Source organism: Xiphias gladius, chromosome 2 (genome assembly GCF_016859285.1).
Source record: "Xiphias gladius isolate SHS-SW01 ecotype Sanya breed wild chromosome 2, ASM1685928v1, whole genome shotgun sequence".
In the NCBI taxonomy this organism is placed as follows: domain Eukaryota; kingdom Metazoa; phylum Chordata; class Actinopteri; order Istiophoriformes; family Xiphiidae; genus Xiphias; species Xiphias gladius.
Window position 1 is genome coordinate 16217756 of NC_053401.1, and position 22841 is coordinate 16240596.

A 22841-nucleotide genomic window follows, 5' to 3' on the forward strand; every position below is an offset into this window, starting at 1 on the left:
AGATCTGCTCTATATTAAAAGTGCCCTGAGATAACCTCTGATATGATTTGGCACTATATAAATAAAACTGAATTGAATTGAATATTATATTTGATCCATATTTCTATTAATTCTATCTATGAACACCTGAACAGACAATGATAAAGAAATATCTAGAGTACTATGCAAGAAAATAAGATGCACCATAATCATTTTATCATAATTAGTTACAATTTGCTGTAGATTAACTTTAATTGAAGGAAAGTGTGTTACCTTGGAAAACATAGAAATTAAATACCAAAACTGTTCTAACTTTGATAGAAAATAGTTCATCCCATAACTCCCAGAAAGAGGTTGAGAGAAATAATAGGTTTTTTGGGACTTTAATGTTTATTTCTGATTAAACATGAATGCCTGAGCAACACATATGGAGTTTAAAGAATTGAAAGAGCCCAATTTATTAAACATCCATTTTTTTCTAAATTCTTTTTAATATTTTATATGTGTGATTCATTTGTAAAGCTGTAAGTCTTCATTAGGAATTGATGGGAATGAAAGGAATAACAAAAATGTAGAATCATGCCAGACTTATCCTTTAAATATAGGACTTGCTACTGTCAGCCAATCATAGTGCAGAACTGGAAGGAGAAATATCATATAACCTAAATTACATTCATTTGCAAAAGTTCACAGAGAACATTCCTGTTACATGAGAAACAATGCTGAAAACAATATCCTGAAATCTAACTAATATGGAACATTTCCAAGAGGGTCCACACTTCAAGCAATTGTACTCAAAAGCAAGTTCTCACCTCCAGGGCATCCATGTTATGTAATATAAAGGTTAAGACAAACAAAGCCAGTAAAAGGAAGATGGCACCATACTCTGGAAGGCAAATGCTCACCTCCCTTCTTTTACAAGCTCTGACCATCATGATAGGTGATCAGTCTTTGCCTCTTCTCGGGATGCAGCACAGCACTGTGACCACTTCATCTGGTTCTGGAATAAAAAATAGAGACAACAACAAAACAAGGACCGGCAACTGACATTGTCACAGTCCATTTTTGGATTTTGCTTTTTGGCACTCCTTCTGCCTTTTCAATGGTTTATTTGCCTGGCTGTTATTGACCACAACAAAGAATACAGAGTGAAGAGGTACAGTATATTGAGTTGCAAGTATTGTCCAGTACAGAGCAGCACAGAAGTGAAATGTCACTACTACTGAAAGCCAATTGTCATTGCTACATTTGTTCTGATAACAAAAGGAAATGCTACATTTCAGGGATATTCCCATAACAACAGACCTAATATTAGTGTCTTTTCGTAATTTTTAAAAATACTTTATTTGAATTTTTTTTATTTTAAAATAATATTAATAAATTGAAAGGACATACAAAACAATAGAAAGAAAATACAAGACCAAGTCGAACACAAACAGAGCAAAACAAGGCTGCCAGACAGTTTAAATAACATAAACAGTCTCTCAGAAATATCATAGTATTAGCATCTCATTAGCAAATTAAAATAACGTGAACAAGAATCGGGTTAAACACGACACCCATTCATGCTGCCAGGCAGATCAGAGTCCCTGTGGATGCGGGGTGAACTTGTGACAAGAAAGGTCGCCAAATTCTTTCATATCTATCCTGTGTATTTGGCTTGTTCAGACACAGTCTTCCAATTTGTATAAGAGAATAAGTTTTTCAGCAACCACCATTCCTAGCTGCAGCACAACCTGCATATCGTCTGGCAGCAGAACCAGCTAGCTGGCAGCAGCTCCCTTTCCACCTCGTGCAGTTATTACCAGACATGTTCATGTTCCACTTTTCAGTGGCGTGAAGGAGAAAAAGATAGCAGATATCTTACAACAAAAATGGACAGTCTACCGTTCAAGAAGGCAATTTAAAGTAGTAGGACTTGGTGTGGCATGAGGAGCTTTAAAAACACATCTGTGCATCTCCCAAGTGCCCGTCCTTTGCGGATATTATTTAAATTGACAACAAGTTCAGCAGTGGTAGAATGTAGTAGATTTGCTCAAATACTGTAATTAAGTACAATTTTGAAGTACTTTACTTGAACATTTGCATTTTATGCTACTTTATACTTCTCCTTCAGCACATTTCAGATGGAAATATTTTACTCTGTTACATTTATTTGACAGACATAGTTAGTAGTTACTTTACAGATTACGATTTTAAAAAAACATGATAAGATTATACTGTAAAACACAATGGTGACAAAGATTAAACCAGTGGCTCACAATTTTTTTGGCCTGTAACCCCGATACAAAAAGCAATGTCTGGTTGGGGCCCCTTGTCACTTTTCATATGTTTAGCTGTTCCACTAAAGTTACCCTGTAAACTTTTCAGATGTTTTCATTAAAAAAACTGTTTGAATACTAGGAGCAGCTTGTCTGCATTTAGTTCACTCTACTGTGCACCTTCTTCTCTTGAGGTCTCACCTCCAAATTTACATACAGCTTGAAAACTGAAAATGGAAAATATAAAATATAAAATGCCAAATGAAAAAAGACAAATGCAAGAAGGGGGAGGGAAAAAAACAAAACAAACAAAAAAAGAAGTTTATAAAGATATTTATATTTTAATTTTTTTTAATTTAAATATATATATTATTTTATATGTATATTTAATTTCAAATTAAAAATTTCTTAAATATGTTTTCTTTTTCACTTACAAATTTCAGTTTAAGCCTCTGTTTTTACACTCTTTATATAAGCATTTACATTTAAGCTTTTCTGTTTTCCACTTTAGGATTTAAAATTCACTTTTCAGTTTCAAATTGCCATTCCACAATATAAATTTTTCAATTCAGTATCAAATTCATTTTTTCATTTCCATTTTCTTTTTAAAATTTAATTATGGTCTGACTATCCTGAGCATTGAAATTTGACAATAGTTTATTTGTCTTTATTGGTATTATTTCTATTTTCCCTTTTAATTCTAATTCTGTGGAAATAATCCTCCATAGTCCATCCTCCTTTACTGGACAGCACTGAATGGAATACACCTTTTACCTTTGTTTTCTGTGATGTGATTTGATTTTAATTTGGCATGTCATTCATATCACAATGGAAAACAAATTCATACATTTATTATACTCATTTGCTTCAGCTCACAAATAGACCCGAGTTCAACTTTGACCACTTTGGTCACCACATGTTGAACTTTAAATCTTCTATTCCTCTATACAGTGTATTCTATTTTTTTTTGTATCTTTACTAGTTTTTTTAATTTAATTTAATTCATTTATTATTTATTTATTTTTATCAGACATTTTAAGACTTCATATGTGATGGCGTAGTCAAGTGTGTGGAGCTGTGGTTTTTAAGACAAGAAAAAAAACTGACATTACTCCTAGTCCCAAAGTTTTCACTCTTAATATTACACATTATAAAGGTCCAGGTCTTTCCTTCTAAATATAAAACTAATCCAAGTTTTGCAAAAGTGTGAGGTGGAGAAAATAGACTTTTAACCCACAGAAAAATGTTGTCTGTCTGCATTGTTCATAACACTTTTATGAAAAAAAAAGGAGGACTAAGTTTATGAGGACTGGGTTTTGATGTTTATGAACCTCCAAAAATTAAACAAATGTGAAGAACAACAGGGTGGGACACTGCCAGCTGGTAACAATACCTGTCAGTGGTGGCCTGTCACTATATACCTGGGTGAGGCTACAGATAATGAGGACGTCCGCTTACACAAATAATGTTGTAGTCAAGCTTTGACTCCAACTACCACTGTTACATTTATACAATAAGTCAATCAGAAACGCAAACACACTCCATCCTCAATTGTCTCTTTTCACCTTCTTCTCACCAAGCAGAAGAATCCTCCAGAAAAGAAAAAATACCTTGGGCCTTTAAAGAAAACATTAGTGTAAATGTAAACATTTAACTTCAACATAAGTGCTGAGTGTAAATTAATTCCCATTTTTCATAAACATAATAAAACTATTGTCTTGACTTGGTTGTCATATTCTTCTTTTCTGCTTATGCTTAAAGACATACTGCTTCTGTGATATTTATAGCAATGCAAATATGTAACAGTGCATAGTTGGAGCTCAAATTACAACAAATCCCTCAAATTGATAACGTAAATTTTAGACGTAATTATACACATTAAAAAAACAGGTTTGTACAATAATTGGGGACGCACAAATGTGATATACACCTTTTGTTTCAACCGCACCCATTGGATTTTATAGTGTTTGTTAAAACTCTCTCTCTCACACATTCATTATCCCTAAAAAAGAAACCAGTATATTGCTTTTAGGCATGATGACAGGCTTAGATATAAAGTCAGAGATAATTCAAAGCTAAAAACACTAAAGCTGACACACTGCTTGATTACCAGATAGCAGTAGAACAATAGAACAGTATAAAGGATCTCTGCAGTAGCTGAGTTATTACCTGCCCGATCTGGGCTATTTCCCTTGAGCCAAAGGGCCTTCCTCAACTGAATTGTTTTCTACTTACAAGTCTTCAGTAGTGTACTACCAAGGCTGGAATCCACAGATTATATACAGTTTTTGGAGTCAGTAATTTAGCTTTTACTTGCTCTAATTTGGTTCAGATTTTGTACTTTACAGTAAGGAGTCAGTAAGAAACTCAGATGATTCAGCAATTTAATAAATCTGCAATGTCTGGTACATTAATGTTGTTTGTCAACAGAAATTTTAGAATAGGGATGGCCATTAGTCTAATCTACATATTGCTATTGTAACGTTTCTAGGGTCTTCTGTGTCAGAACAACATTCTTAGCAGCTGTGTTAGATACTGGTGGCTCACTGCAGCAGATCAAGCCGTCTAATCAGCTGGATGTCTTCTACAAGTTGATCAGATGGGAGCAGACAAACACATTTGGGATCCTTGTAGCTCACTATGAAAAAAACATTATTATATACACTATTCAGCCAAAACATTAAAGCTGGTACTGGTTTACTGCTTTTAATATTTTGGTTGATCGTAGTGTTACCCCTTACCCTTTTTATGTAGAATCATAAAGCTGATGTATTATAATTGATGTCATAGAATAAAACAAAAAAGGAAATGTTATATTAAATGTAAAACATTTTCACTCATATCTGCAGATGAAAGCTTTAATAAGTCTTTTACCTGACCTGAGCCTACTGAAATCAGTGCACTGTCAGTTTCAATCATATTGCTGGGATGAGAGGAGGATTTATTGGAATATAGCCTAATTTTTTGTTGGTGGAAAACCATCCGAATGATATGAAAAGTAGCTGAAATGATTTACGACCCGCCAAAAGCAATTTTTACCCACTCAATTAAATGAAAAGTAGCCCAATTTGGTGGAAAAGTGCCCTATTTGGCAACACAGGTCACAACATCCAGTCAGTGAGGATTAGTCAGCAGTCTGATTTGAGGCCTGTACTACAAAGCAGGATTTGTGGTTAGCCTGGTTACTTCAGGTTTAACCCTCGGTTTTCAGGGTTACGACGGTGGTTCACCTCTTACCAGGGTGCATCACCTTGGTAACCGGAGCAGGTTAACTTCAGAGGACCAGATGAAAACCTGTCAAAGGCCCAACTACTGAGCAATCAGATCACTGGAAAACCAGAGTCATTATTCCTGCAGCATCCCAACATAGACAAAATAATTTTACAAAGAAGAGATAGAAAATAAAGAGCAATAGATATTTTTATAGATCAGTCAAATTGTTTTGCTGTTTAAAGCTTTCCATGTGTCCGCTCTGGTTTTAAACAGAGCTTCTAACAAACAGAGGGAGAGTTTATCCCACAAAATTACTACATAATAACTATCATAGCTTCATTTTAATTGCACAAAGATTCTTTCATTCCCAAAAGGATTCCTGACAGTGTCAATGATTTTACATTTTTATTTTGTCACTGTAGCTCAGAATAACATGAGGAGACTTTGTGACGATAATTGGAAATAAAAACTAAACCCTCTAATGTCTTTTTATTATAAAAACTATCCACACACTGTTGAATATTTCCTTTGGTTATAAATGAACATACCAGTCAGATTGACCTCATCAGGTATGAGTTTTATTGTCTTGTCTCCTCCTCTCTCTTCTTTGGCAGCAGAAACATTACTGTAGCTTTTTTTTAAAAATCTGCATCATATATTAATATTAGTTTGTTCATCAGACAAAAGAGCAAAAATACTCACTCAGTAAGAAACTTAATAATTTCTGTACTTATATACAGTATATCCTTAGCCTGACTTTAATAATTGGAAATTATTTCTAGTATTTCTCTCCTATTTTAGTTGTGTGATCATTTTGTTCACATTTCACCTTCTTGAATATCCCTTTTGGATAACACTATAACTGATTTTAACCTGCAGGTATCACTGTTTCTTTTCATATCATATTAAGCACTGTATTCATTGTTCAGAAGATGTTGCTTTTAATTAACAACTCCACCTCTTTCACATTAACATGCTCATAGCTGGATAGGAAAACCCAAAGTTTACTGAGCCAGTTGATAACCAGCTTCGTGATACAGTTTAACCATGAAAGCCAGCATTAGACTCAGTGAAGCCAGATCATGAAAATATATCCTAGGTATGTTAGTTGCTTCGTAGTACATGCCTCAGGGTTTTGCAGTTGTTCAGACAGAAAACCTATTCTGATCTGTTTACTATCACTGCCAATACTCATTTCGTTTTCTCTCTTCTGCTACATGTGTTCAAGCGAACAGTCAGTTATAATTTGGTATGTAACATGTGACTAATACCTTAGTACCTTACCTATATTGACCCTGTACTTTAAATCATAGGCCTAAAGCACTGTTGGGGGGCCAGGCTGATTAGCAGCTGCAACTGTACTCCAAGAGCGTATTTTATTTTCAAGAAAACTTTTCTTGGAATTCTGAGATAATATTCTCGTTAATTCAGGAAAATGGAGAAACATTTTATTCTGAAGTGAATGCATTGCGCTTCCATATATGATTGTGTGTTCACCTAGGACCTCATTACTCATAGTAAGAAGCTAATTTAGAAAATACGTTTTCACGGCCTTCAGGGATATGCCAATGATAGGCTATTCCTTTATGTAATTTATCTGTCTCTGTGGTCTTCAATAGCGAATTTATAGGAGTCAAAACTACTTTGTGGTATTTTCATTAAATTGGTATGGGACTTATAGAGCCTCTTTTGTACCTAATAGAGACCTTATTTTATGAAGTCTTCATCCTGGCACCACAAATATTCCCATGGACCCTCAGTGATAGGAAGCAGTGTTTCTCATCAAGTAATTCAAATTCTTCAGTACTGTATATTTGAGTTATATGTTGAGTTACTGATTTTCCGTGATATCTAGGAACATGACACACAAACCTGTTTATATGCAGCTTGGTTGACTGAGGCTGAAAATCATCACAGTTGCACCTTGTTTACATATCCCTGCAAATAAACTCAAAATTGGTCCGCCACATTAAGATGAATTGAGGCTGAAAAAAAGACAATGACTGGATTTCTTTTCTTTTTTGTATTATTATTTTATATTTAGTAGATCTGACCTCATTTCAGGTATCTTAAAGGTGCACTTCTCAATATTTGTCTGTTAACCGTGGATCAAATGAATATGTGTTGTGTCGAAAGGTGTTGTTAATGTGCGACTGACCCATCTAGAATTATCACTCAAATTTCCATTTCCCCTCAGTTGTATGAAGTGTTTTTGCAACTTTCAGCTCATTGTTTTGGTTTGACGGCCTGCAGCTATCACGTTTTGGCTCAGTCTTACCACTCTCATCAATACAGTATCCAATCGCAACAGCAACACAGCTCTTTTAAACCCACTGTACGGTACCTGTCAAACACCAAATGGCAAAGTTAGAAACTAGCTGATGAACATAGTTGACTATTTAGCAGCTACAAAGCCAGATATATCCCCAGTATGTGGAGGCGTAAAAAGAGCTAAAAGGAAAGTAAATATTGGATGTACATTTGCCAAGTGGTCACATAACTCCAAATCAATGTACTGTGTCTGCTGGGACTGTAAATAGGCAACTGCTAACAAAAAAGCAATTATTGCGGCTTTAAAGTTAATAACTTAACTTTGTCTTAGTAGCGTCACAGGTCTATAAAATAAACTTGACCATTGTCTACCATACTGTAAATTGCATTAATACATGTTTTTACAATGTGTAAATACACCATTTCAACCACATTCCATATATAATTAAATTGTGCCATACTGAGCTAAAAGTTGGCTAAAGTCAGTAGTTACTGTGGAATACTGCTATAGCCCAGTAATTAAAGGGTTAGGAGTTGTAAAGTTTGCACTTAAGACCTGCAGAATAAGAAGTGACCAGATCAGGAAGTGGCAAAGAAAATCTTTCAGGATTTAAGGCATAAATCGCCAACACTATCAGGGTTAGTGAATGGTTTTCTTCCTGTATGTCTTCGAGGGTTATAGGCTTATTCCCATTCAGCTGCTTGTATAACAAGTCTCCACTATGAATTTCATTCATAGCGTCCTACCACAGTGGATGATTTCATTCCCTGTCTACATAAACTGGTAGACTAAGGCACTAAAGCTTCCCTTAACTCTGCCAAGGTCAAGGTTTTTTCCCTGTGTTGCTCAATGTGTGGAGCAGGCACTGACATTGCAGGATTGGGCGTTTCATTTGTTTCATTATGGTTCCCTGTAATGCTACAGGGTCATACCTTTTCTCAACTTGATGCCATAACCTATGTGTGATTTCTGCTCCTATCATAGACCATGAGCCCAGTAGTTGCAGCTACAATGTCTCTTCAGTAACCTTCTACAGCTGTGTCACTCAAGTCACCATTGGTAAGTGCAGTAAGTTCCAGTCTTGCTGAGGTTTTTTGTTAAAGAAGAAAAATTCTTTATATTTTTTAGTATTGTCTAATATGTGGACAGTATCATTTTGTACCTAATACTTTAAAATTAAATGCAGTATTATGTGTCGAGTGGTTACTGGTTTTACATCAAATATTTATGGTAATTGCCCAATAATTGTAGACTTTATAATTTTTACCATTCTAGTTCAATATGGATTAGATATTATGTTTTCCCCACTCCATCTCTTCGAGTGAAAGCAGGGTATCTCAAAAGGTTATGGAATTGCACACAAAAAAAAAAAAATCAGCAAAGACAGCTGTTAATTTTCCAAACTAAAGGGACCACATGGCAGTGGGCCTGGTTTCTCTCTAAAGGACACATCACTTGCAAACAGATTTACATAACATCACTGAAAAACACGATTATCAGCTCAGTCAAAAGGTCAAAAGGTCAAATACTATGAATGGTATAGTTGTAGAAGGGCCACTGACTATATAAATACAAAATTTGCAAAATTCATTTAAAATTCACACTGCTGCTAAAATTTTCCCAGGTACATCTCATATTGCATGTCAGATCTAGTCATGAAAATGTGCAGCAAGTATTATTAATGGTATCTTGTGGAATCTTTGACTACTAGCAGCACTATGGAACAATGTTTTGATGAGGACGTCCCCATTTTGATTGTGTCATACACAGGTATGAGAATGAACATGCAGATAGCTCATGCTATTCCACTGATCAACAGTTGGTGTCCTACAGATAGATTTCAGGGCCTGCACCCATCTAACTGAACTCAGTCATACAGGGTTATGCTTCTTGTCAGCCACTGCGTTTCTCCGAGGAACATTATCTGCCATTCCCATCCCTGCACACAAGACAATCTCAGGCCAGACTGTTCTTATTTGTGGTTCCCCAATGATGGAACAAGCTACCAAATGCTATCAGAGCAGGGGCGTCCCTCTGTGTCTTCAAGAATCTCTTGACTGTTGACTCATCTCTTCTGAGAGCACCTCCTCTTGTAACACTCTAGCCCCCTAACATGCCTAACCTGCACTTACTGTGCACTTCCTTACTTTATCTCCTTGCTCTTTGTCTTACTGAATAGATTTAGTACTTAGTGCTTACTTCAAGGTCTTTTACTGTAAGGAAAGCTTGTTGTTCCTCACTTGTAAGTCGCTTTAGACAAATACTTTTGCCAAATGAGTAGTGTAAGTGTAAATTTCAGTAATGTGCCAAGAAACATAGCAATGGGGTGCAAAGGAGAATGAGACTGCTAACTGACAGTTAAAAATATTTTTAAAATTGCAAATGTTCTATTGGGGAAAAAAATGTATTCGGCAAATTTGTTAGACCTCAAAGATATAAACAAGGTATTTTGCTACGAATTACTGAATATAAACATACCCTTGGTTTGTTTACAAAAAAAAGGCCACAGGGCACATTTAAAGAGGATCTCCTCCAATTTTATATATCAAAGTCTGTTTCCAGGTGTTGAGGAGTACCAGTGCATAAGTGAAAGAAGTTGTATAAAGCCTTTTGTGCCACCAGAGAAACCTGCACGAAGTCTGATAAATTGCCTGGAGTGAGGTTACTTGAGTCAGTGTCGGTTGGGGCTGAAGACTACAAGTATGAAAATGAAAAAAATTTAGGGGTGTGGGGTTAGAAAGATGTGAGCTGTCCAGACCTCTGTAACCCGTCCTCATCTCTGATTGAGGGTTAGGGCTATATTAGCTGCTACTAGCCTAACACACCTGAATTGCTAACCAAACTTTCAGCGGTCAAGTTATGTGTAATGTAGTTGCCAGGTTTTCACAAGAAAGAAGAATGTGTGGAATAAAAAAGAGAATATATCTGGCTCTGCTGCATCAATTTGGATCCTTTAAAAAAAAAAAACTGTCTGTCGTGAGTCTTTTAATTTAATTAGGTGTGCAATGCTAAAACCACGAAGTGCTCTTAACTTAAGTAAGAAAACCAGCATTTGGATTGGCATATACAAATATTATCATAGCTTGGGTGTTTAACGTACACAACAATACAATCAGATACAGTATATGTTGAACTTAGTAGTGTATCTCTGTAGGCAGTGTGATTTGCATTATATAATATGGAAATTATTATGTAAATTATGAGGTAAAACTGTGTAATAAAAACAGCAATATCTGTTGTGAGTGTGTTAGTGGTGTATCACAGTAACATTTTAGAGCACTTACTGCTGAACAGTATGCTGCTCTATAAATTACAAGCTTTCTGACAGCAGGCCAGGGGGAATAAAAGGTAAGATTTGCTAAGCAGTAAAGAAATTAAAGATATCCCCTGACATTTAACTTTATATATCAGGGGTTGCTGACAGCAAGAAATGTGTTGTTGACGAATAAATACATTTCCCTTCTGTCACAAAAGTGCGACCCTCTGCCATTTTCAGACCTTTTTTTTGACATTTTCCAATGAATATTACAGCGGAGCCTGGCTAGTGGGACAGGCTGGAAGCTGGATGCTGTGACATTGAAGACTTTGGGTTCAGCTAAGGCTGTGCTGCTGCTGCTGCATGCAGGTGTTCCTCTCTCTTCTCTGTGCTAAATTAAAAAAAAGTTCTGAGGGAGCGCTGTTGGGACTCACCCTCTTGCTTTAACAAAGTGTAAGATCTATAGTCTTGCCCTGCACTCTGAGATCAAAAAGAGTTAGTGTGCTGCCTTTGATTATAACAAGCCTGGCTTTTGTTTAAGAGGAAAAATACTAGTCAGCATCACTGTAGGTTCTTAAAAGTTCTAATCAAAATGTGTATAGCATTCACTGTACATTCATAGAACTGAAAGCTCAGTTTAGGCCATTTTTTATCTGCAATTTTATTTGATATTCTGGCACCAGAGCTAAGAACATGCTCATGTTTTCTTATCAGCCAACATATACACCTAAAGTATACCGGTGTATCTGCAGTAGGCTAATATTGACCAGTATATCATTGCAGATGATTAATTGGTCAGCATTAATTTAGACCATATTGCAGAGGATTAATGTTGCAAGTGTTTGGTTTTTTTTTTCAAGAAAGGCTGAATGCTTTCTGTCCTGCTAGGGCTCATCCAAATCAAGGTCACATTTCCTATACTGGCAAGCAACTTGTAGGGTCGGTAATCCATGAGCCTTTCACTTCATACACTATTTACAAAAGCCAGGCCCTATGAAAAATTTTGCTTAGGAAGAACAGCACCCTCATTCTGTTCATTGCTATAATGCGATCAAGCATAATGTTCCTTCAGTTTCAAGGTGGCGGTTCACAATGTCAGATGCAGGGCAGAAGCCCATGCTCACAAAAGACTGCAGAACAAAGTGGGATGAAGGGTCTTTTGGAAATTGTCATGTAGACATCAATTTTGAAAAAAAATCCAGCCTCTGGAGACAAAAAACTGGCTTTATTTTTGTTTGGTACATAAAGCGTAATAAGAATTGTATTAGTTGTGAAGAGAACTCACTGTGTCTCTGCACTTTTCTCATTTGACCTTGAACAGTAACATGCTGCATCTTTTAAATAATACTCATTCAGCATATCTAATCCTTAAATTAATATTTTTCTGCATGTGTGCTACACTACTAATGCTCTGTTGGTGCATCTACAGCACTGACGGTCTGAAGCACATTCAGTGGTCAAACACACTCAGACCTATAAACCCAGAGGAAACATTAATCAATTTCTTTTCTCATCACGCCATCCTTCCATTCAGCTGGAGGACTTACACCAGTAGTCATTCTATGATTGTCATTGCATATGGCAGTGTTAGGTCCAGACCCCTGCAGCTGCATTGGTGCTACATAACTGGGCCTCTCTCTTCTCAGAGAGCCATGTGGGCACTTTTTTCTGATTACTGCAACGTCGATATTGCTTAGAACACACTATGTCCGAAACGGCTGAGGTTTGGAGGTCATTCAGATACATTTCATGGGATGCTGAGGATTGTTGGCTCAATGTAGTTCTTAATTTTGTTTAAAAAGCAAAAGCCATAGTCAATTACTGGCTGTTTTTGAATTAGAAGGGGTAGGAATCTGCATTCCTAGACCAAGTTTCAGTACAAACCATTAACTTCAGAATTCAAAAATTGACTCATAAAATGAACCCTGTTTCAGTTGACAGTCTGTTCACCATTTCTGAAAGTCCTTAAATCTACTGGCCTAGTGAGTGTCCATCAAGAAAGCAATTTTCTGTTATAATTTTACTACGAACTGCAGGAACATCAATGTCGTGGAAACCTATTTGCTCAATCAGCTTCTTACTACGAAGGATGGGGTCCCACATAAACACAACATTTTCTGCCAAAGTTGAAAACAATTTTGGTTATTTCACGAGGGATTTTTGTACTTCTGCTTTTGTCTGTGCTTTTCACACTGGGTTGAAGTGAGCAGGGCTCATTTGGGAAATTTTAATTTCACGTATTTCTGTGCACCAATCGGGATTTACCAACATTTGAATAAAAATTTGATGACAGGATGTGGTTAGTTTACTTATGTTGCCAGGCCACTGTCCATCAAAACACACACCCGCATAGTCTGGGTTAAACAGACAAAGAGTTTACTGGACTGTTACCCAGGTCAGGCTAGTTCTGCTGGGCCTGATGGAGACGGGACTCAATTTCCCAGGAGATGGTGGCCATGATGCAGGTGGATGGCAAGATAGGTACCAGGTCAGAATCAGAGCTGTCGGAGGGTGTCAGGTTTGACATTCCTGGAACCGGGACGATAAATGTGTGAAATTGAATCTAACAAAAAACAAGGCTCACGTGGCTTGAGGGATTTGGCAGCTTGGATGTAAGAAAGATTTTTATGATCAGTTCAAATGATGAAGGGGAATGTAGAGCTTTCCAGCCAGTGACGCCATTCCACAAGAGCCAGTTTAATTGCCAGGAGTTCACAGTTACCAACGTTGTAATTTCTTTCTGCAGGAGGCTTTTCAGGAAAATAATGCACAAGGATGGAGTTTTTGGTCAGAGGGGGCTTGTTGAGATACAGCACCTACCCCAGTGTCAGAGGCATCTTAATCCACGATGAATTGGAGAGTAGGGTTTGGCTGGGTGAGGACAGGAGCAGATGTAAAGCAGTGCTTAAGTTCCAAGAATGCACGATCTTGCCTTGTGAGTACACTGAAACGAAGTGGCGGTCGAGGAGAGAGTGGTTAGAGGTGCTGCCAGTCAACTGCAGTTGCCTGTAGAAGTTGGCAAACCCCTGAAATTGCTACAGCTGCTTAGGTTCCTAGGCTCTGGCCAAACTGCGAAAGCCTTGACCTTGGAATGGGGTCCATCATCACTTGTCCCAGTGCAATAATATATCCCAAGAAAGACAGGAAGAATTAAACTCACATTTTCCAGCTGTGACGAAGAGCTTGACTTGGCAGACATGGTGATGGTGATTCTGGGGGGTCCTTGAAAAAAAATATAAAAATGTCATCAAGGTAAACAAATGCGAAGCGTTCGATCCTATCCCTCAATACAGCATTAACAAGATTGTGGAAAAAAGCGAGGGCATTAGTTAGACCAAATGGCATTACCAGTTTCTTGTAGTGGAGGAGAGGTTTGTTGAATGCTGATTTCCACTTCTTTCCTCTGATCAGGACTAGGTGGTAAGCATTTCGGAGGTTGAACTTGGTGAAGACTACAGCTCAACAGAGAGGGGCAAAAGCAGAACTGATGAGTGGCAAGGGATATTTGTTTTTAACAGTGATGTTATTGAGTCCTTGGAAGTCTATGCATGGTCTTAGTGTTCCATCATTTTTATTGATGAAGAAAAAGCCAGCCCCCAGAGGAGAGGAAGAGGGTCTAATAATACCTACAGTCGGGGAGTCTCAAATGTATTTCTCCATAGCTTCATACACAGGACAAGAGAGATTGTATAACCAACTGCTAGGCAGAGGGGCTCCAGGCTGGAGGCTGATGGCACAGTCATATAGCCAATGGAGCGGCAATGACAGGTTGCGGTACTAACTGATAACAGGAACGAGGTCATGGTACTAAGGAGGAACTGCTGTGAGATCAGGAGATTCAGGTTGAGACAGCATAGGCAAAACAGGGGCAACGGGGGCAGATTGGCAGAATAAACTCCAAGAAGCAAACTTTCCTGTGGAAAGTGTAGCTTCAACCAAGGGAGACCAAGAACCATGGGAGAGTGTGGGTAGTCAGTAACATGACACTGATTTTTTTTCCTGGTGGTTACCTGAGAGATGCAGTTCTACAGGGACAGTTCTTTTACAGACCCGAACAACGAAATATCCATTGAGAGCACTGGCCTCAAGAGAAGAATTAAGAGGAATAGTGCTTAGACTCAACTGCATTACTGTTTTTTCAATGAAAATTCTCATCAGCTCCAGAGTCAATTCCGTAAAGCTGGAAAAAGAGAAGCAGAGAGGGGAAGGTTTCTCCGATGCTGCTCCACTGAGACATCTGATCAAGTAGGAAACCCTGGCCTGTTCACTAGCATAGCTTCGGGGTTGTTGTTTGAACACTAGAGAACACTGGACCAAAAAAATCACTGCAGAAATAACCATCTCTTAGGCATGGGGGACAGAGGGGTGGTAGAAAGGAGCTGCAGACTGGTCGCGGAGGACTACTGGGTCATTGCGGGCTCTGAGCTGTAAGTTGGCTCTGCAGACTTAACAGAGTTTGTGACATTTCAGTTACTTGAGTTAACAGGGTCCTGAGAGTCTGATCATGTTATCCGGGCAGGACACCTTGACCAGAAAGGGCTTGGTGAAGTCAGTCTGCGTCCGTTGGGGTCATGTCTTGACGAGATCATACTGTTAAGGGCGGCAGAGAATGTGAACTCAAAAGCAGACACAGACCAGGAGACTGGGAAGCAGTTAAAGATGTTTATTGCAAGTTAACAGGCTGTTAGAGCTAATAACTGGGAACATGGGGCTGAGGCATGGGCTGGGCAGTTAGGGGCAAAGGGAGCTGATCCGGAGGGAAGCCCAGGGAAACGTGGGAGCAGGAGTCCAAAGAGGAACAGCCAGGAAGAGGCAGAGTAGCAGACTTGGGCAGGCGAAGTGGGATGGCTGGGGCTGGAGGGGGAACTGCAGTGGAGACGGATAGCAGGATTAGCTCAGGGAACAACAGCAAGGACAAATGATTACATAGATGTCATGCAGCTGGTGAAGCTCTGCTCTGACTCCGGCACACCTGCAGGCAAGCACAACACACACTCACACAGGGAGAGGGGGAGAGAGCCACACAGATTTTTGGTAAAGAATTGGAGGTGGAGGGCGTGGTAGTGGATGTCCCAGGAGTTGATGTAACAAATGCATTGCATCTTGTTTGTTGCACTAACAGAAATGTAAAAATGACAAGCTAGACTAAAAGCTGCTTAGCTCCAATGACATGCTGAAGGGTTAACATGAGGCAAAAAACCAGATAAGCTTATTTCCCTAAATGTTGAAATATTCCTTAAAGGGGAAATTTAAGGGAGTTCAAAGGGATAAAAAGTTAGGAGTGGAAAAAACATTTAGCTAAACTTTACCAGTTTTAGTTTAAATTAAGCCAGTAGTTACCATACTGTTGTTACAAACAACAGGGTTGGATGTTTAAAATAAAGTACTTCTATGACCTTTTTTGAAATACCACTTTTACACTCATCTTCGATTAAAATAAATTATACATTAACAAAAAGGAAGCAAATGCCAACTTTATGACTTTTGACATTTCATTCTCAATGTGCATTAATAGTTCATAGTTTTAAAGAAATGTGGAACATGTGCAGTTTACTTCTGATTGTGAAAAATGGAGCCTTGGTTTGCTTATCTTGACCTGCTGGTGCGACCAGTTCTGACTGAGTTTTAAGGTTAAATTTACACATATTGCTGCACAGGAGTCTCAGCAGAGTCCAAGTCTATAAAGTGTAGAGCCTGGCAATACCCGATCAAAGCATAGACACAGACACACAAATCAGAGAAATAGAGGAGGGTGACGTGACAAAGCAAATTTGATCTCAAGAAATTATATTTACGTAGGCCAGTCAAAAAAGGCATCATATTTTGCAAAGAAGGGGCCACTGGCAGTCCCTGATTCCCAGGCTGAAAACCACATTTTAAATTCAATAGATTACTATATTTAACGTTATTAAACAGAAAATCTTTAATGTTAATTATTTCAGTCTCACAGCTTTTTTTTCTATGTCAGATGATTTGTGGTATTTATTTGTCTTACAGTTTAAAAGATGTCAAGTCAAGTCAATTTTATTTATATAGTGCAAAATCATAGCAGAAGTCATCACAAGGCACCTATTATATAGAGCAGGTTGAGACCATACTCTTTATAATATTATTTACAAAGACCCAACAATTTCCACCATAAGCAAGCACTTGGCAACAGTGGCAAGGAAAAACTGCCTTTTAACAGGAAGAAACCTGGAGCACAACTGGGCTCACGGTAGATGGCCATCTGCCTCAGCCAGTTGAGTTGAGAGAGAAAGAGAGAGGGGGGGAGAGGGAGAGAGAGCAGGAGGAAAAGGGAACATTGCTCAATGCAGGTTTGACATAGAGATGTCAATTTCACTAACACAGCATTTTTAGAATGTAAAATGTATATGATATGACGGACAGTATCTCCAGAGAACCATAAGAAAACAGACCTTTGCTCAACCAAGTAAACTGCCTTTAAAAAGTCAAAAAATGCATTTTTATCAAAACCTCTGAACAGTAATAAAGAAATAAAAGTTTTGGGAAAAGGGATTCAATTTTAAATTTCAAGGTTCATTACTGACTGGAACTAGTACTTTGACATGGCTTTCACCAGCAGATAACTGCTTAATGGGTCATGTGTTAAGAACTTTTTTGTAAAAGTACTATTTCCAAGGTCAGTAATGAACCTTCAAGATCAGCTTTTAAACCAACATGGATGAGATGTCATAGACATCTAAGACAAATGGAGAAGATTTTGGTCAAAAGTGCAAGGTGGAAAAACTACTGACTGTTGAACCAGTGGTATTTTTAAAAAAAAAAATGCATGAAATTTAAATTGTCAGTGGGATCATTAGAAGTAAACACCATTTTGAAATACTGAAAGAAATTGTTTGAGTTAAAAATATTTAACAGAAGTTTACCAATGATTTGATGATGATTTTAGCGGAATAAAAAAAAAAACTAAATTAGCAGCCATGTTTGGCCTGTCTACCTTCAAAAGACACTGAGCTCAGACACATGCCAGCCCAGAGCTGAACCGTGCTGTGTCACAAGTCTCAGAGGCCTCATTAAACAGATAGAAGGGCTGCAGAGATAAAATCGAAGGCCGGAGGCAAGCTGAGCTGGTTTAGCAGTCTTCGGGTCCTCATGAGGCAGAGAGCGCAGAGAGAAAACTAATCTTTGCTCTTCTCCTGTGAACCATGGATGAAGGGATGCTAAGGATCTGTGCGGCCTGCCATCTGATGAACACTCCTGTCATACATATCTGACCACTCTCAACACAAATCTGTACCTGAAAATTGACAATTCATCAACCAAATCAATATAAATTTAAAAAAAATTAAAATTGTTTTTCCTTTACACCTCTACCTCCTATTACTGTATTAATGACTGGTTGTATAAAATTGTATATTTTATACATCGTGCAGTCTCACTTACTGTACCAGGGATGTCAGACACACTGTTTTTATACTCTGACTTGTGACAGTCTGAAACATAAACGTGGGTGCTAAACCATTATTTTAGTTAAGAATATGCTTTTTTAAAAATATGATTATCATTAGCTTGTAGAAGTAAGATGAGTGACATTACAGCTGTTGAGTTACTGAGCGCCTCCTTTTCTCAATAAAATGGTGGGTAATGCCTGATCACATTTAATGGTGGATTTTTTTATATGCTGTTGACAGCTTCCACCACTAGAGCCAAACATTGATAAAGAGATAACTTTGATACTTCTGACAGTTATGGTTAAGCTATTGACCAGCATTACAAGAGACAGTTAAGGGGTCAGAGGTTAGAGTCCTGATTTTGTACATGTAACAAATGTACTGTAGAGAAGACGTACAGTTGTCAGTGTAATATTTCACTGTAGAGCTAAGACAATTGACAGATTAATTGATCAACATAAAATTAATCTGCAACTATTTTGATAATTGATTCATGATTTCAGTCATTTTTCACTGGTTCCAGTTTCTCAAATGAGACTATTTGATGCTTTTGTATGTCATATATGAAAATTAATTCAGTATTTTTTGGATTGGTTAACAAAAATATTGCGTTAATTGTTTAGGAATTAAAGCCATTTTTTTACAGAGTCCCTCATTTTCAGATGCTCAAAGTAATTGTACAAGCCACATAATTATAAATATATGGATTATTTTTAATGCTTAGATGAAAATCCTTTGCAGGTCATTGAAGAATATTCCATGTCTTTGCCTTGAGAAGCACTTGGGTTGCTTTCACACTATGTTTTGTGTCATTATCAGTCTGTACTGTGAAGCACTGTCCTATTAGTTTTGCAGCAATTGGCTGAATCTGAGCAGATAGTATAGCCCTGTACACTTGAGAATGAATCCTGCTACTTCTATCAGCAGTCACATCATCAATAAACACCAGTGACCCAGTTCCATCGGCAGCCATACATGCCCATGCCATAACACTGCCTCCATCCTGATTTGGATCATGAACCATTCCTTTCCTTATCCATTCTCTTCCCATCATTCTGATACAAGTTTATCTGGGTTTCATCTGTCCAGTGAATCTTGTTCCAGAACTGGGCAGGCTTTTTTACAGGGTTTCTGGCAAAGTCTACTCTGGCCTTTCTGTTCTTGAGTGTTACCAGTGGTTTTCACCTTGTGGTAAACCCTCTGTATTTACATTCATGAAGGCATCTCTTGATTGTAGACTTTGACAATGATACGCCTACCACCTTGAGAGCATTCTTGAACTGGCTAGATACTGTGAAGGGGTTTTTCTTCACCAAGGAAAGACTTCCGCCATCATCCACTTTAGTTATCTTCCATGGTCTTCCAGGCCTTTTCTCAACTCAGTAGTTGTTTCTCCTGTCCATACTGGCCCAGAAGAGATGTATTCCTTCCTAAAGCGATTTCAACTGAAAAAATGGTAACATGCTAGCATGAGGCTTCAGCAGTCTGTGTTTGATGAATCAAGTAGATATATTTTTAAGCTACAGTGTTTTTAATACAGATTACCTAACTTGTGTTTTGCCAGTCGGTGTGTCTTCCCTGAGCTGCATTGGTAGGACTGCTGTAGCCTCATACTAGCTTCAGCTTAATTAAAGGATTCATTTTAGACAGATGGATTTTGTGCCCTATCACTTCCATTGAAATTTATTACTGAAGGGATCTTTTCAGGGCCAGTACAGATATGAGAATGACTACAGTTAGTACTGTTTGAATTTGCACCTATCTATGTATTTGTTTGTAAATTTGTGTGTGTTATGGTGTGTCTGTCTCTGTGTGTGCCCTTGGGTCTCCCTCAGAGCTATGCACTGATACCGTCATCACTGCCAACTGTCATTGTTCTGGCCTATAGCAACACTGACACAGCCAGCCCTTTTTTCTGGTTGGCCCATTCCTGATTAGGAATGCCCATGAGCAGCATGCTGCTGCTTCATCTCTGTCACGCAGTTCCCTGTGACCATGCAAGCATTTGACCTTGACACACACACACACACACACACACACACACACACATCACACACCCCATTCTCTTGAATGTAAATGTGAGTTTATTTTTCACTCTACTTCTTCATCCTCCATGATGCATTAGTTATAAGACATGGGTCATGCCTCTTTGAGGACTGTGTGTGTAAAAGTGTGCGTGTGCTGCGCCCGTGTCATCCAGGCACCACTAGCGGCTCGGCAAGCACGAAATCTCCACTGCTGCCATCAGGAACAAAATGTTGGACGATGCATTCAGGTGAAACGATGATTCCACCTCACAATTGACTGACACCTGATCCCCTTTGCAACACATCACACAAACCCCCACTGCCTAATTTTTTTCTTCCTGTTCACCCTGTAATCTTTTATTCTCTTCTCAGTGCTAGCATCTCCAGGTTTGGTTGTGTTACACAAGGAACCATGTTGTTATTGAATGTTTTTTAGCTGAATATTTTTTGTTTTGTTTTTGTCTCTCACACCAACTAAAAGCACCAAGATAAAAATATGGCTTCATTTATCCAATAAAATATTGTTGAAATTTCATAATGAAATGAGTAGAAACCCACAATCAATTAACTGTTCATCAAACCTAATTGGATGTGACAATGGTCCTTATATTTTATACCTAATGTCCTGTTGCTTATGTTGGGACACTGTAGGATGATTGGATGAGTAATTAACAGTGTGGGTCAAGCTAAAAAAAAAAACTGGATCTACGCTTCCCACAATGCAAGTCAGTATCATCTTTTGTTAGAGATTTTCTGCCAGGTTAGCAGCCAAGTCCAACTTGAAGTCTCATTATTAACTTACAGTAGGCTTTTTGCTAAAAATCTGAAGTCCAAAAACCCCTGCAAAGTTTACCTTGATGACATCATCAGGGTTACTGTCAGCACAGTGTGTTCAGAAAAAAACAAAACAAATTTTCACCTTACGTCATTTGACAAATTTCACAGCTGGACTGCTTGTGCAGTCTGTGTTTATTCGCCCCAAACAGCCAGTATACAAACTGTACAGATGTTACCTGTAAGCAGTGGACCCACAGAGTGTGAGTTGGCCTGTGTGTGTGTTTTTGTTCAAGTCTTCCTCTGACTGGACTCAGAACTCAGAAGAAACTCCATTTGTTTCGTTTTTTTTTTTTTCATTTCAGTCTCTCTTGTTCTCCTCTCATCTCTGTACAGATGAGTGCAAATTTTTAACTTAGGTTGAAACAACCAAACCCAAGAGGCTATGTCTTTGTATCAGTTTGCACCATCCGGGCAAATTCGCATCTTTCGTTGTCAAAATTATTCGACTTTTTTGACTCTCTTTTAGTGGATATTTAGTAGTAAAGAGGTACTGTCGACCCGGAAATAAGGGGTGAGAGAGAGGGGTATGACATGCAACAAAGACGCCTGACTGGTGCCGGATCATGGACATTGCGGTTATGTGGAATGTGATCTTTTTGAACCACAAAAGAAACAGTGAAAGAATAAATTACATAGCCACGGACTATGAATCTTAGAACTGAACTGAACAAAATTATTAAATCAACAAAATGATTTGTAATTTTTACATCTACAGACCCATTATTGGGCTTATTTTTACCAGGTGGACAAATGAATGCTAATGTTGATCCCTGCCTGATGGATATGTAAATAGTCAATTGTCTGCAAGCGTAACAAGGCTTTTTAGTCAATTATCTTCTTCCCAATAGCAACCATTAAAAACTCAATTGATGCATCTTTGACAAGTATTCTACTATTTTCCCTTTTTTTGTTATAAATCAGAGCGGCCAATTTTCCATGAACTACAGTCATTCCCACTGTGGGCCATGGGAAGGTTTACTGTCTGTATATGTCAAGGATGTTAGGAACAGTCATTCATCTTTATTGTTTTTTTTTCCAACAATAAATGCTAAAAGGGAAATCATTTAGTGGGTAATAATACTGCCTGTAGTGAATTAAATGTAGTGAACGTTTGATTATATGCTGGCAAATGGACAGTCTGCCATTTTGAAGAATTCAAAGGTCAGCTGCATGTCAGAACTGGGAAAGTCAGAGTTACTGTTTGTATTTACAACTTCATGTACAGCTTGTAAGTTGTTTATATTTCCAAAATTTTTAATTTTGTGAATGTTGTGAGTGAGGGCAGGTAATTGGGGAAAAAAAATCAACGTCCTATCAAATTGCTAATGAAACACCATAAGTTGTAATGCGTACCTAAAGAGAACAGTCTGTCATTTTGCTGCCAAAGCTTTAGTATCATGTGGCCTCAGTTGTTGTTTTGGTTACAGATGTAGGCTATTACACTATGTAATGTGTCAAGTCTTCAAGTAATCAATTCTCTCTTCCTTTGGTCGTGGTCAGTGAGTTTCTTGAATACAGAGAAGTGAAGTTAACAAGCCAGTGTTGCTCATCCCCAAAGTTATTACGTGTGTGTAAGAAGTG

At 38.0% G+C, this 22841-nt stretch overlaps 1 pseudogene; it reads left to right on the forward strand.

Annotated features, from left to right (window-relative positions):
• The first annotated feature begins 4638 nt into the window (after positions 1-4638).
• LOC120803954 overlaps positions 4639-22841 on the forward strand; it is a 42799-nt pseudogene continuing 24596 nt past the window's right edge.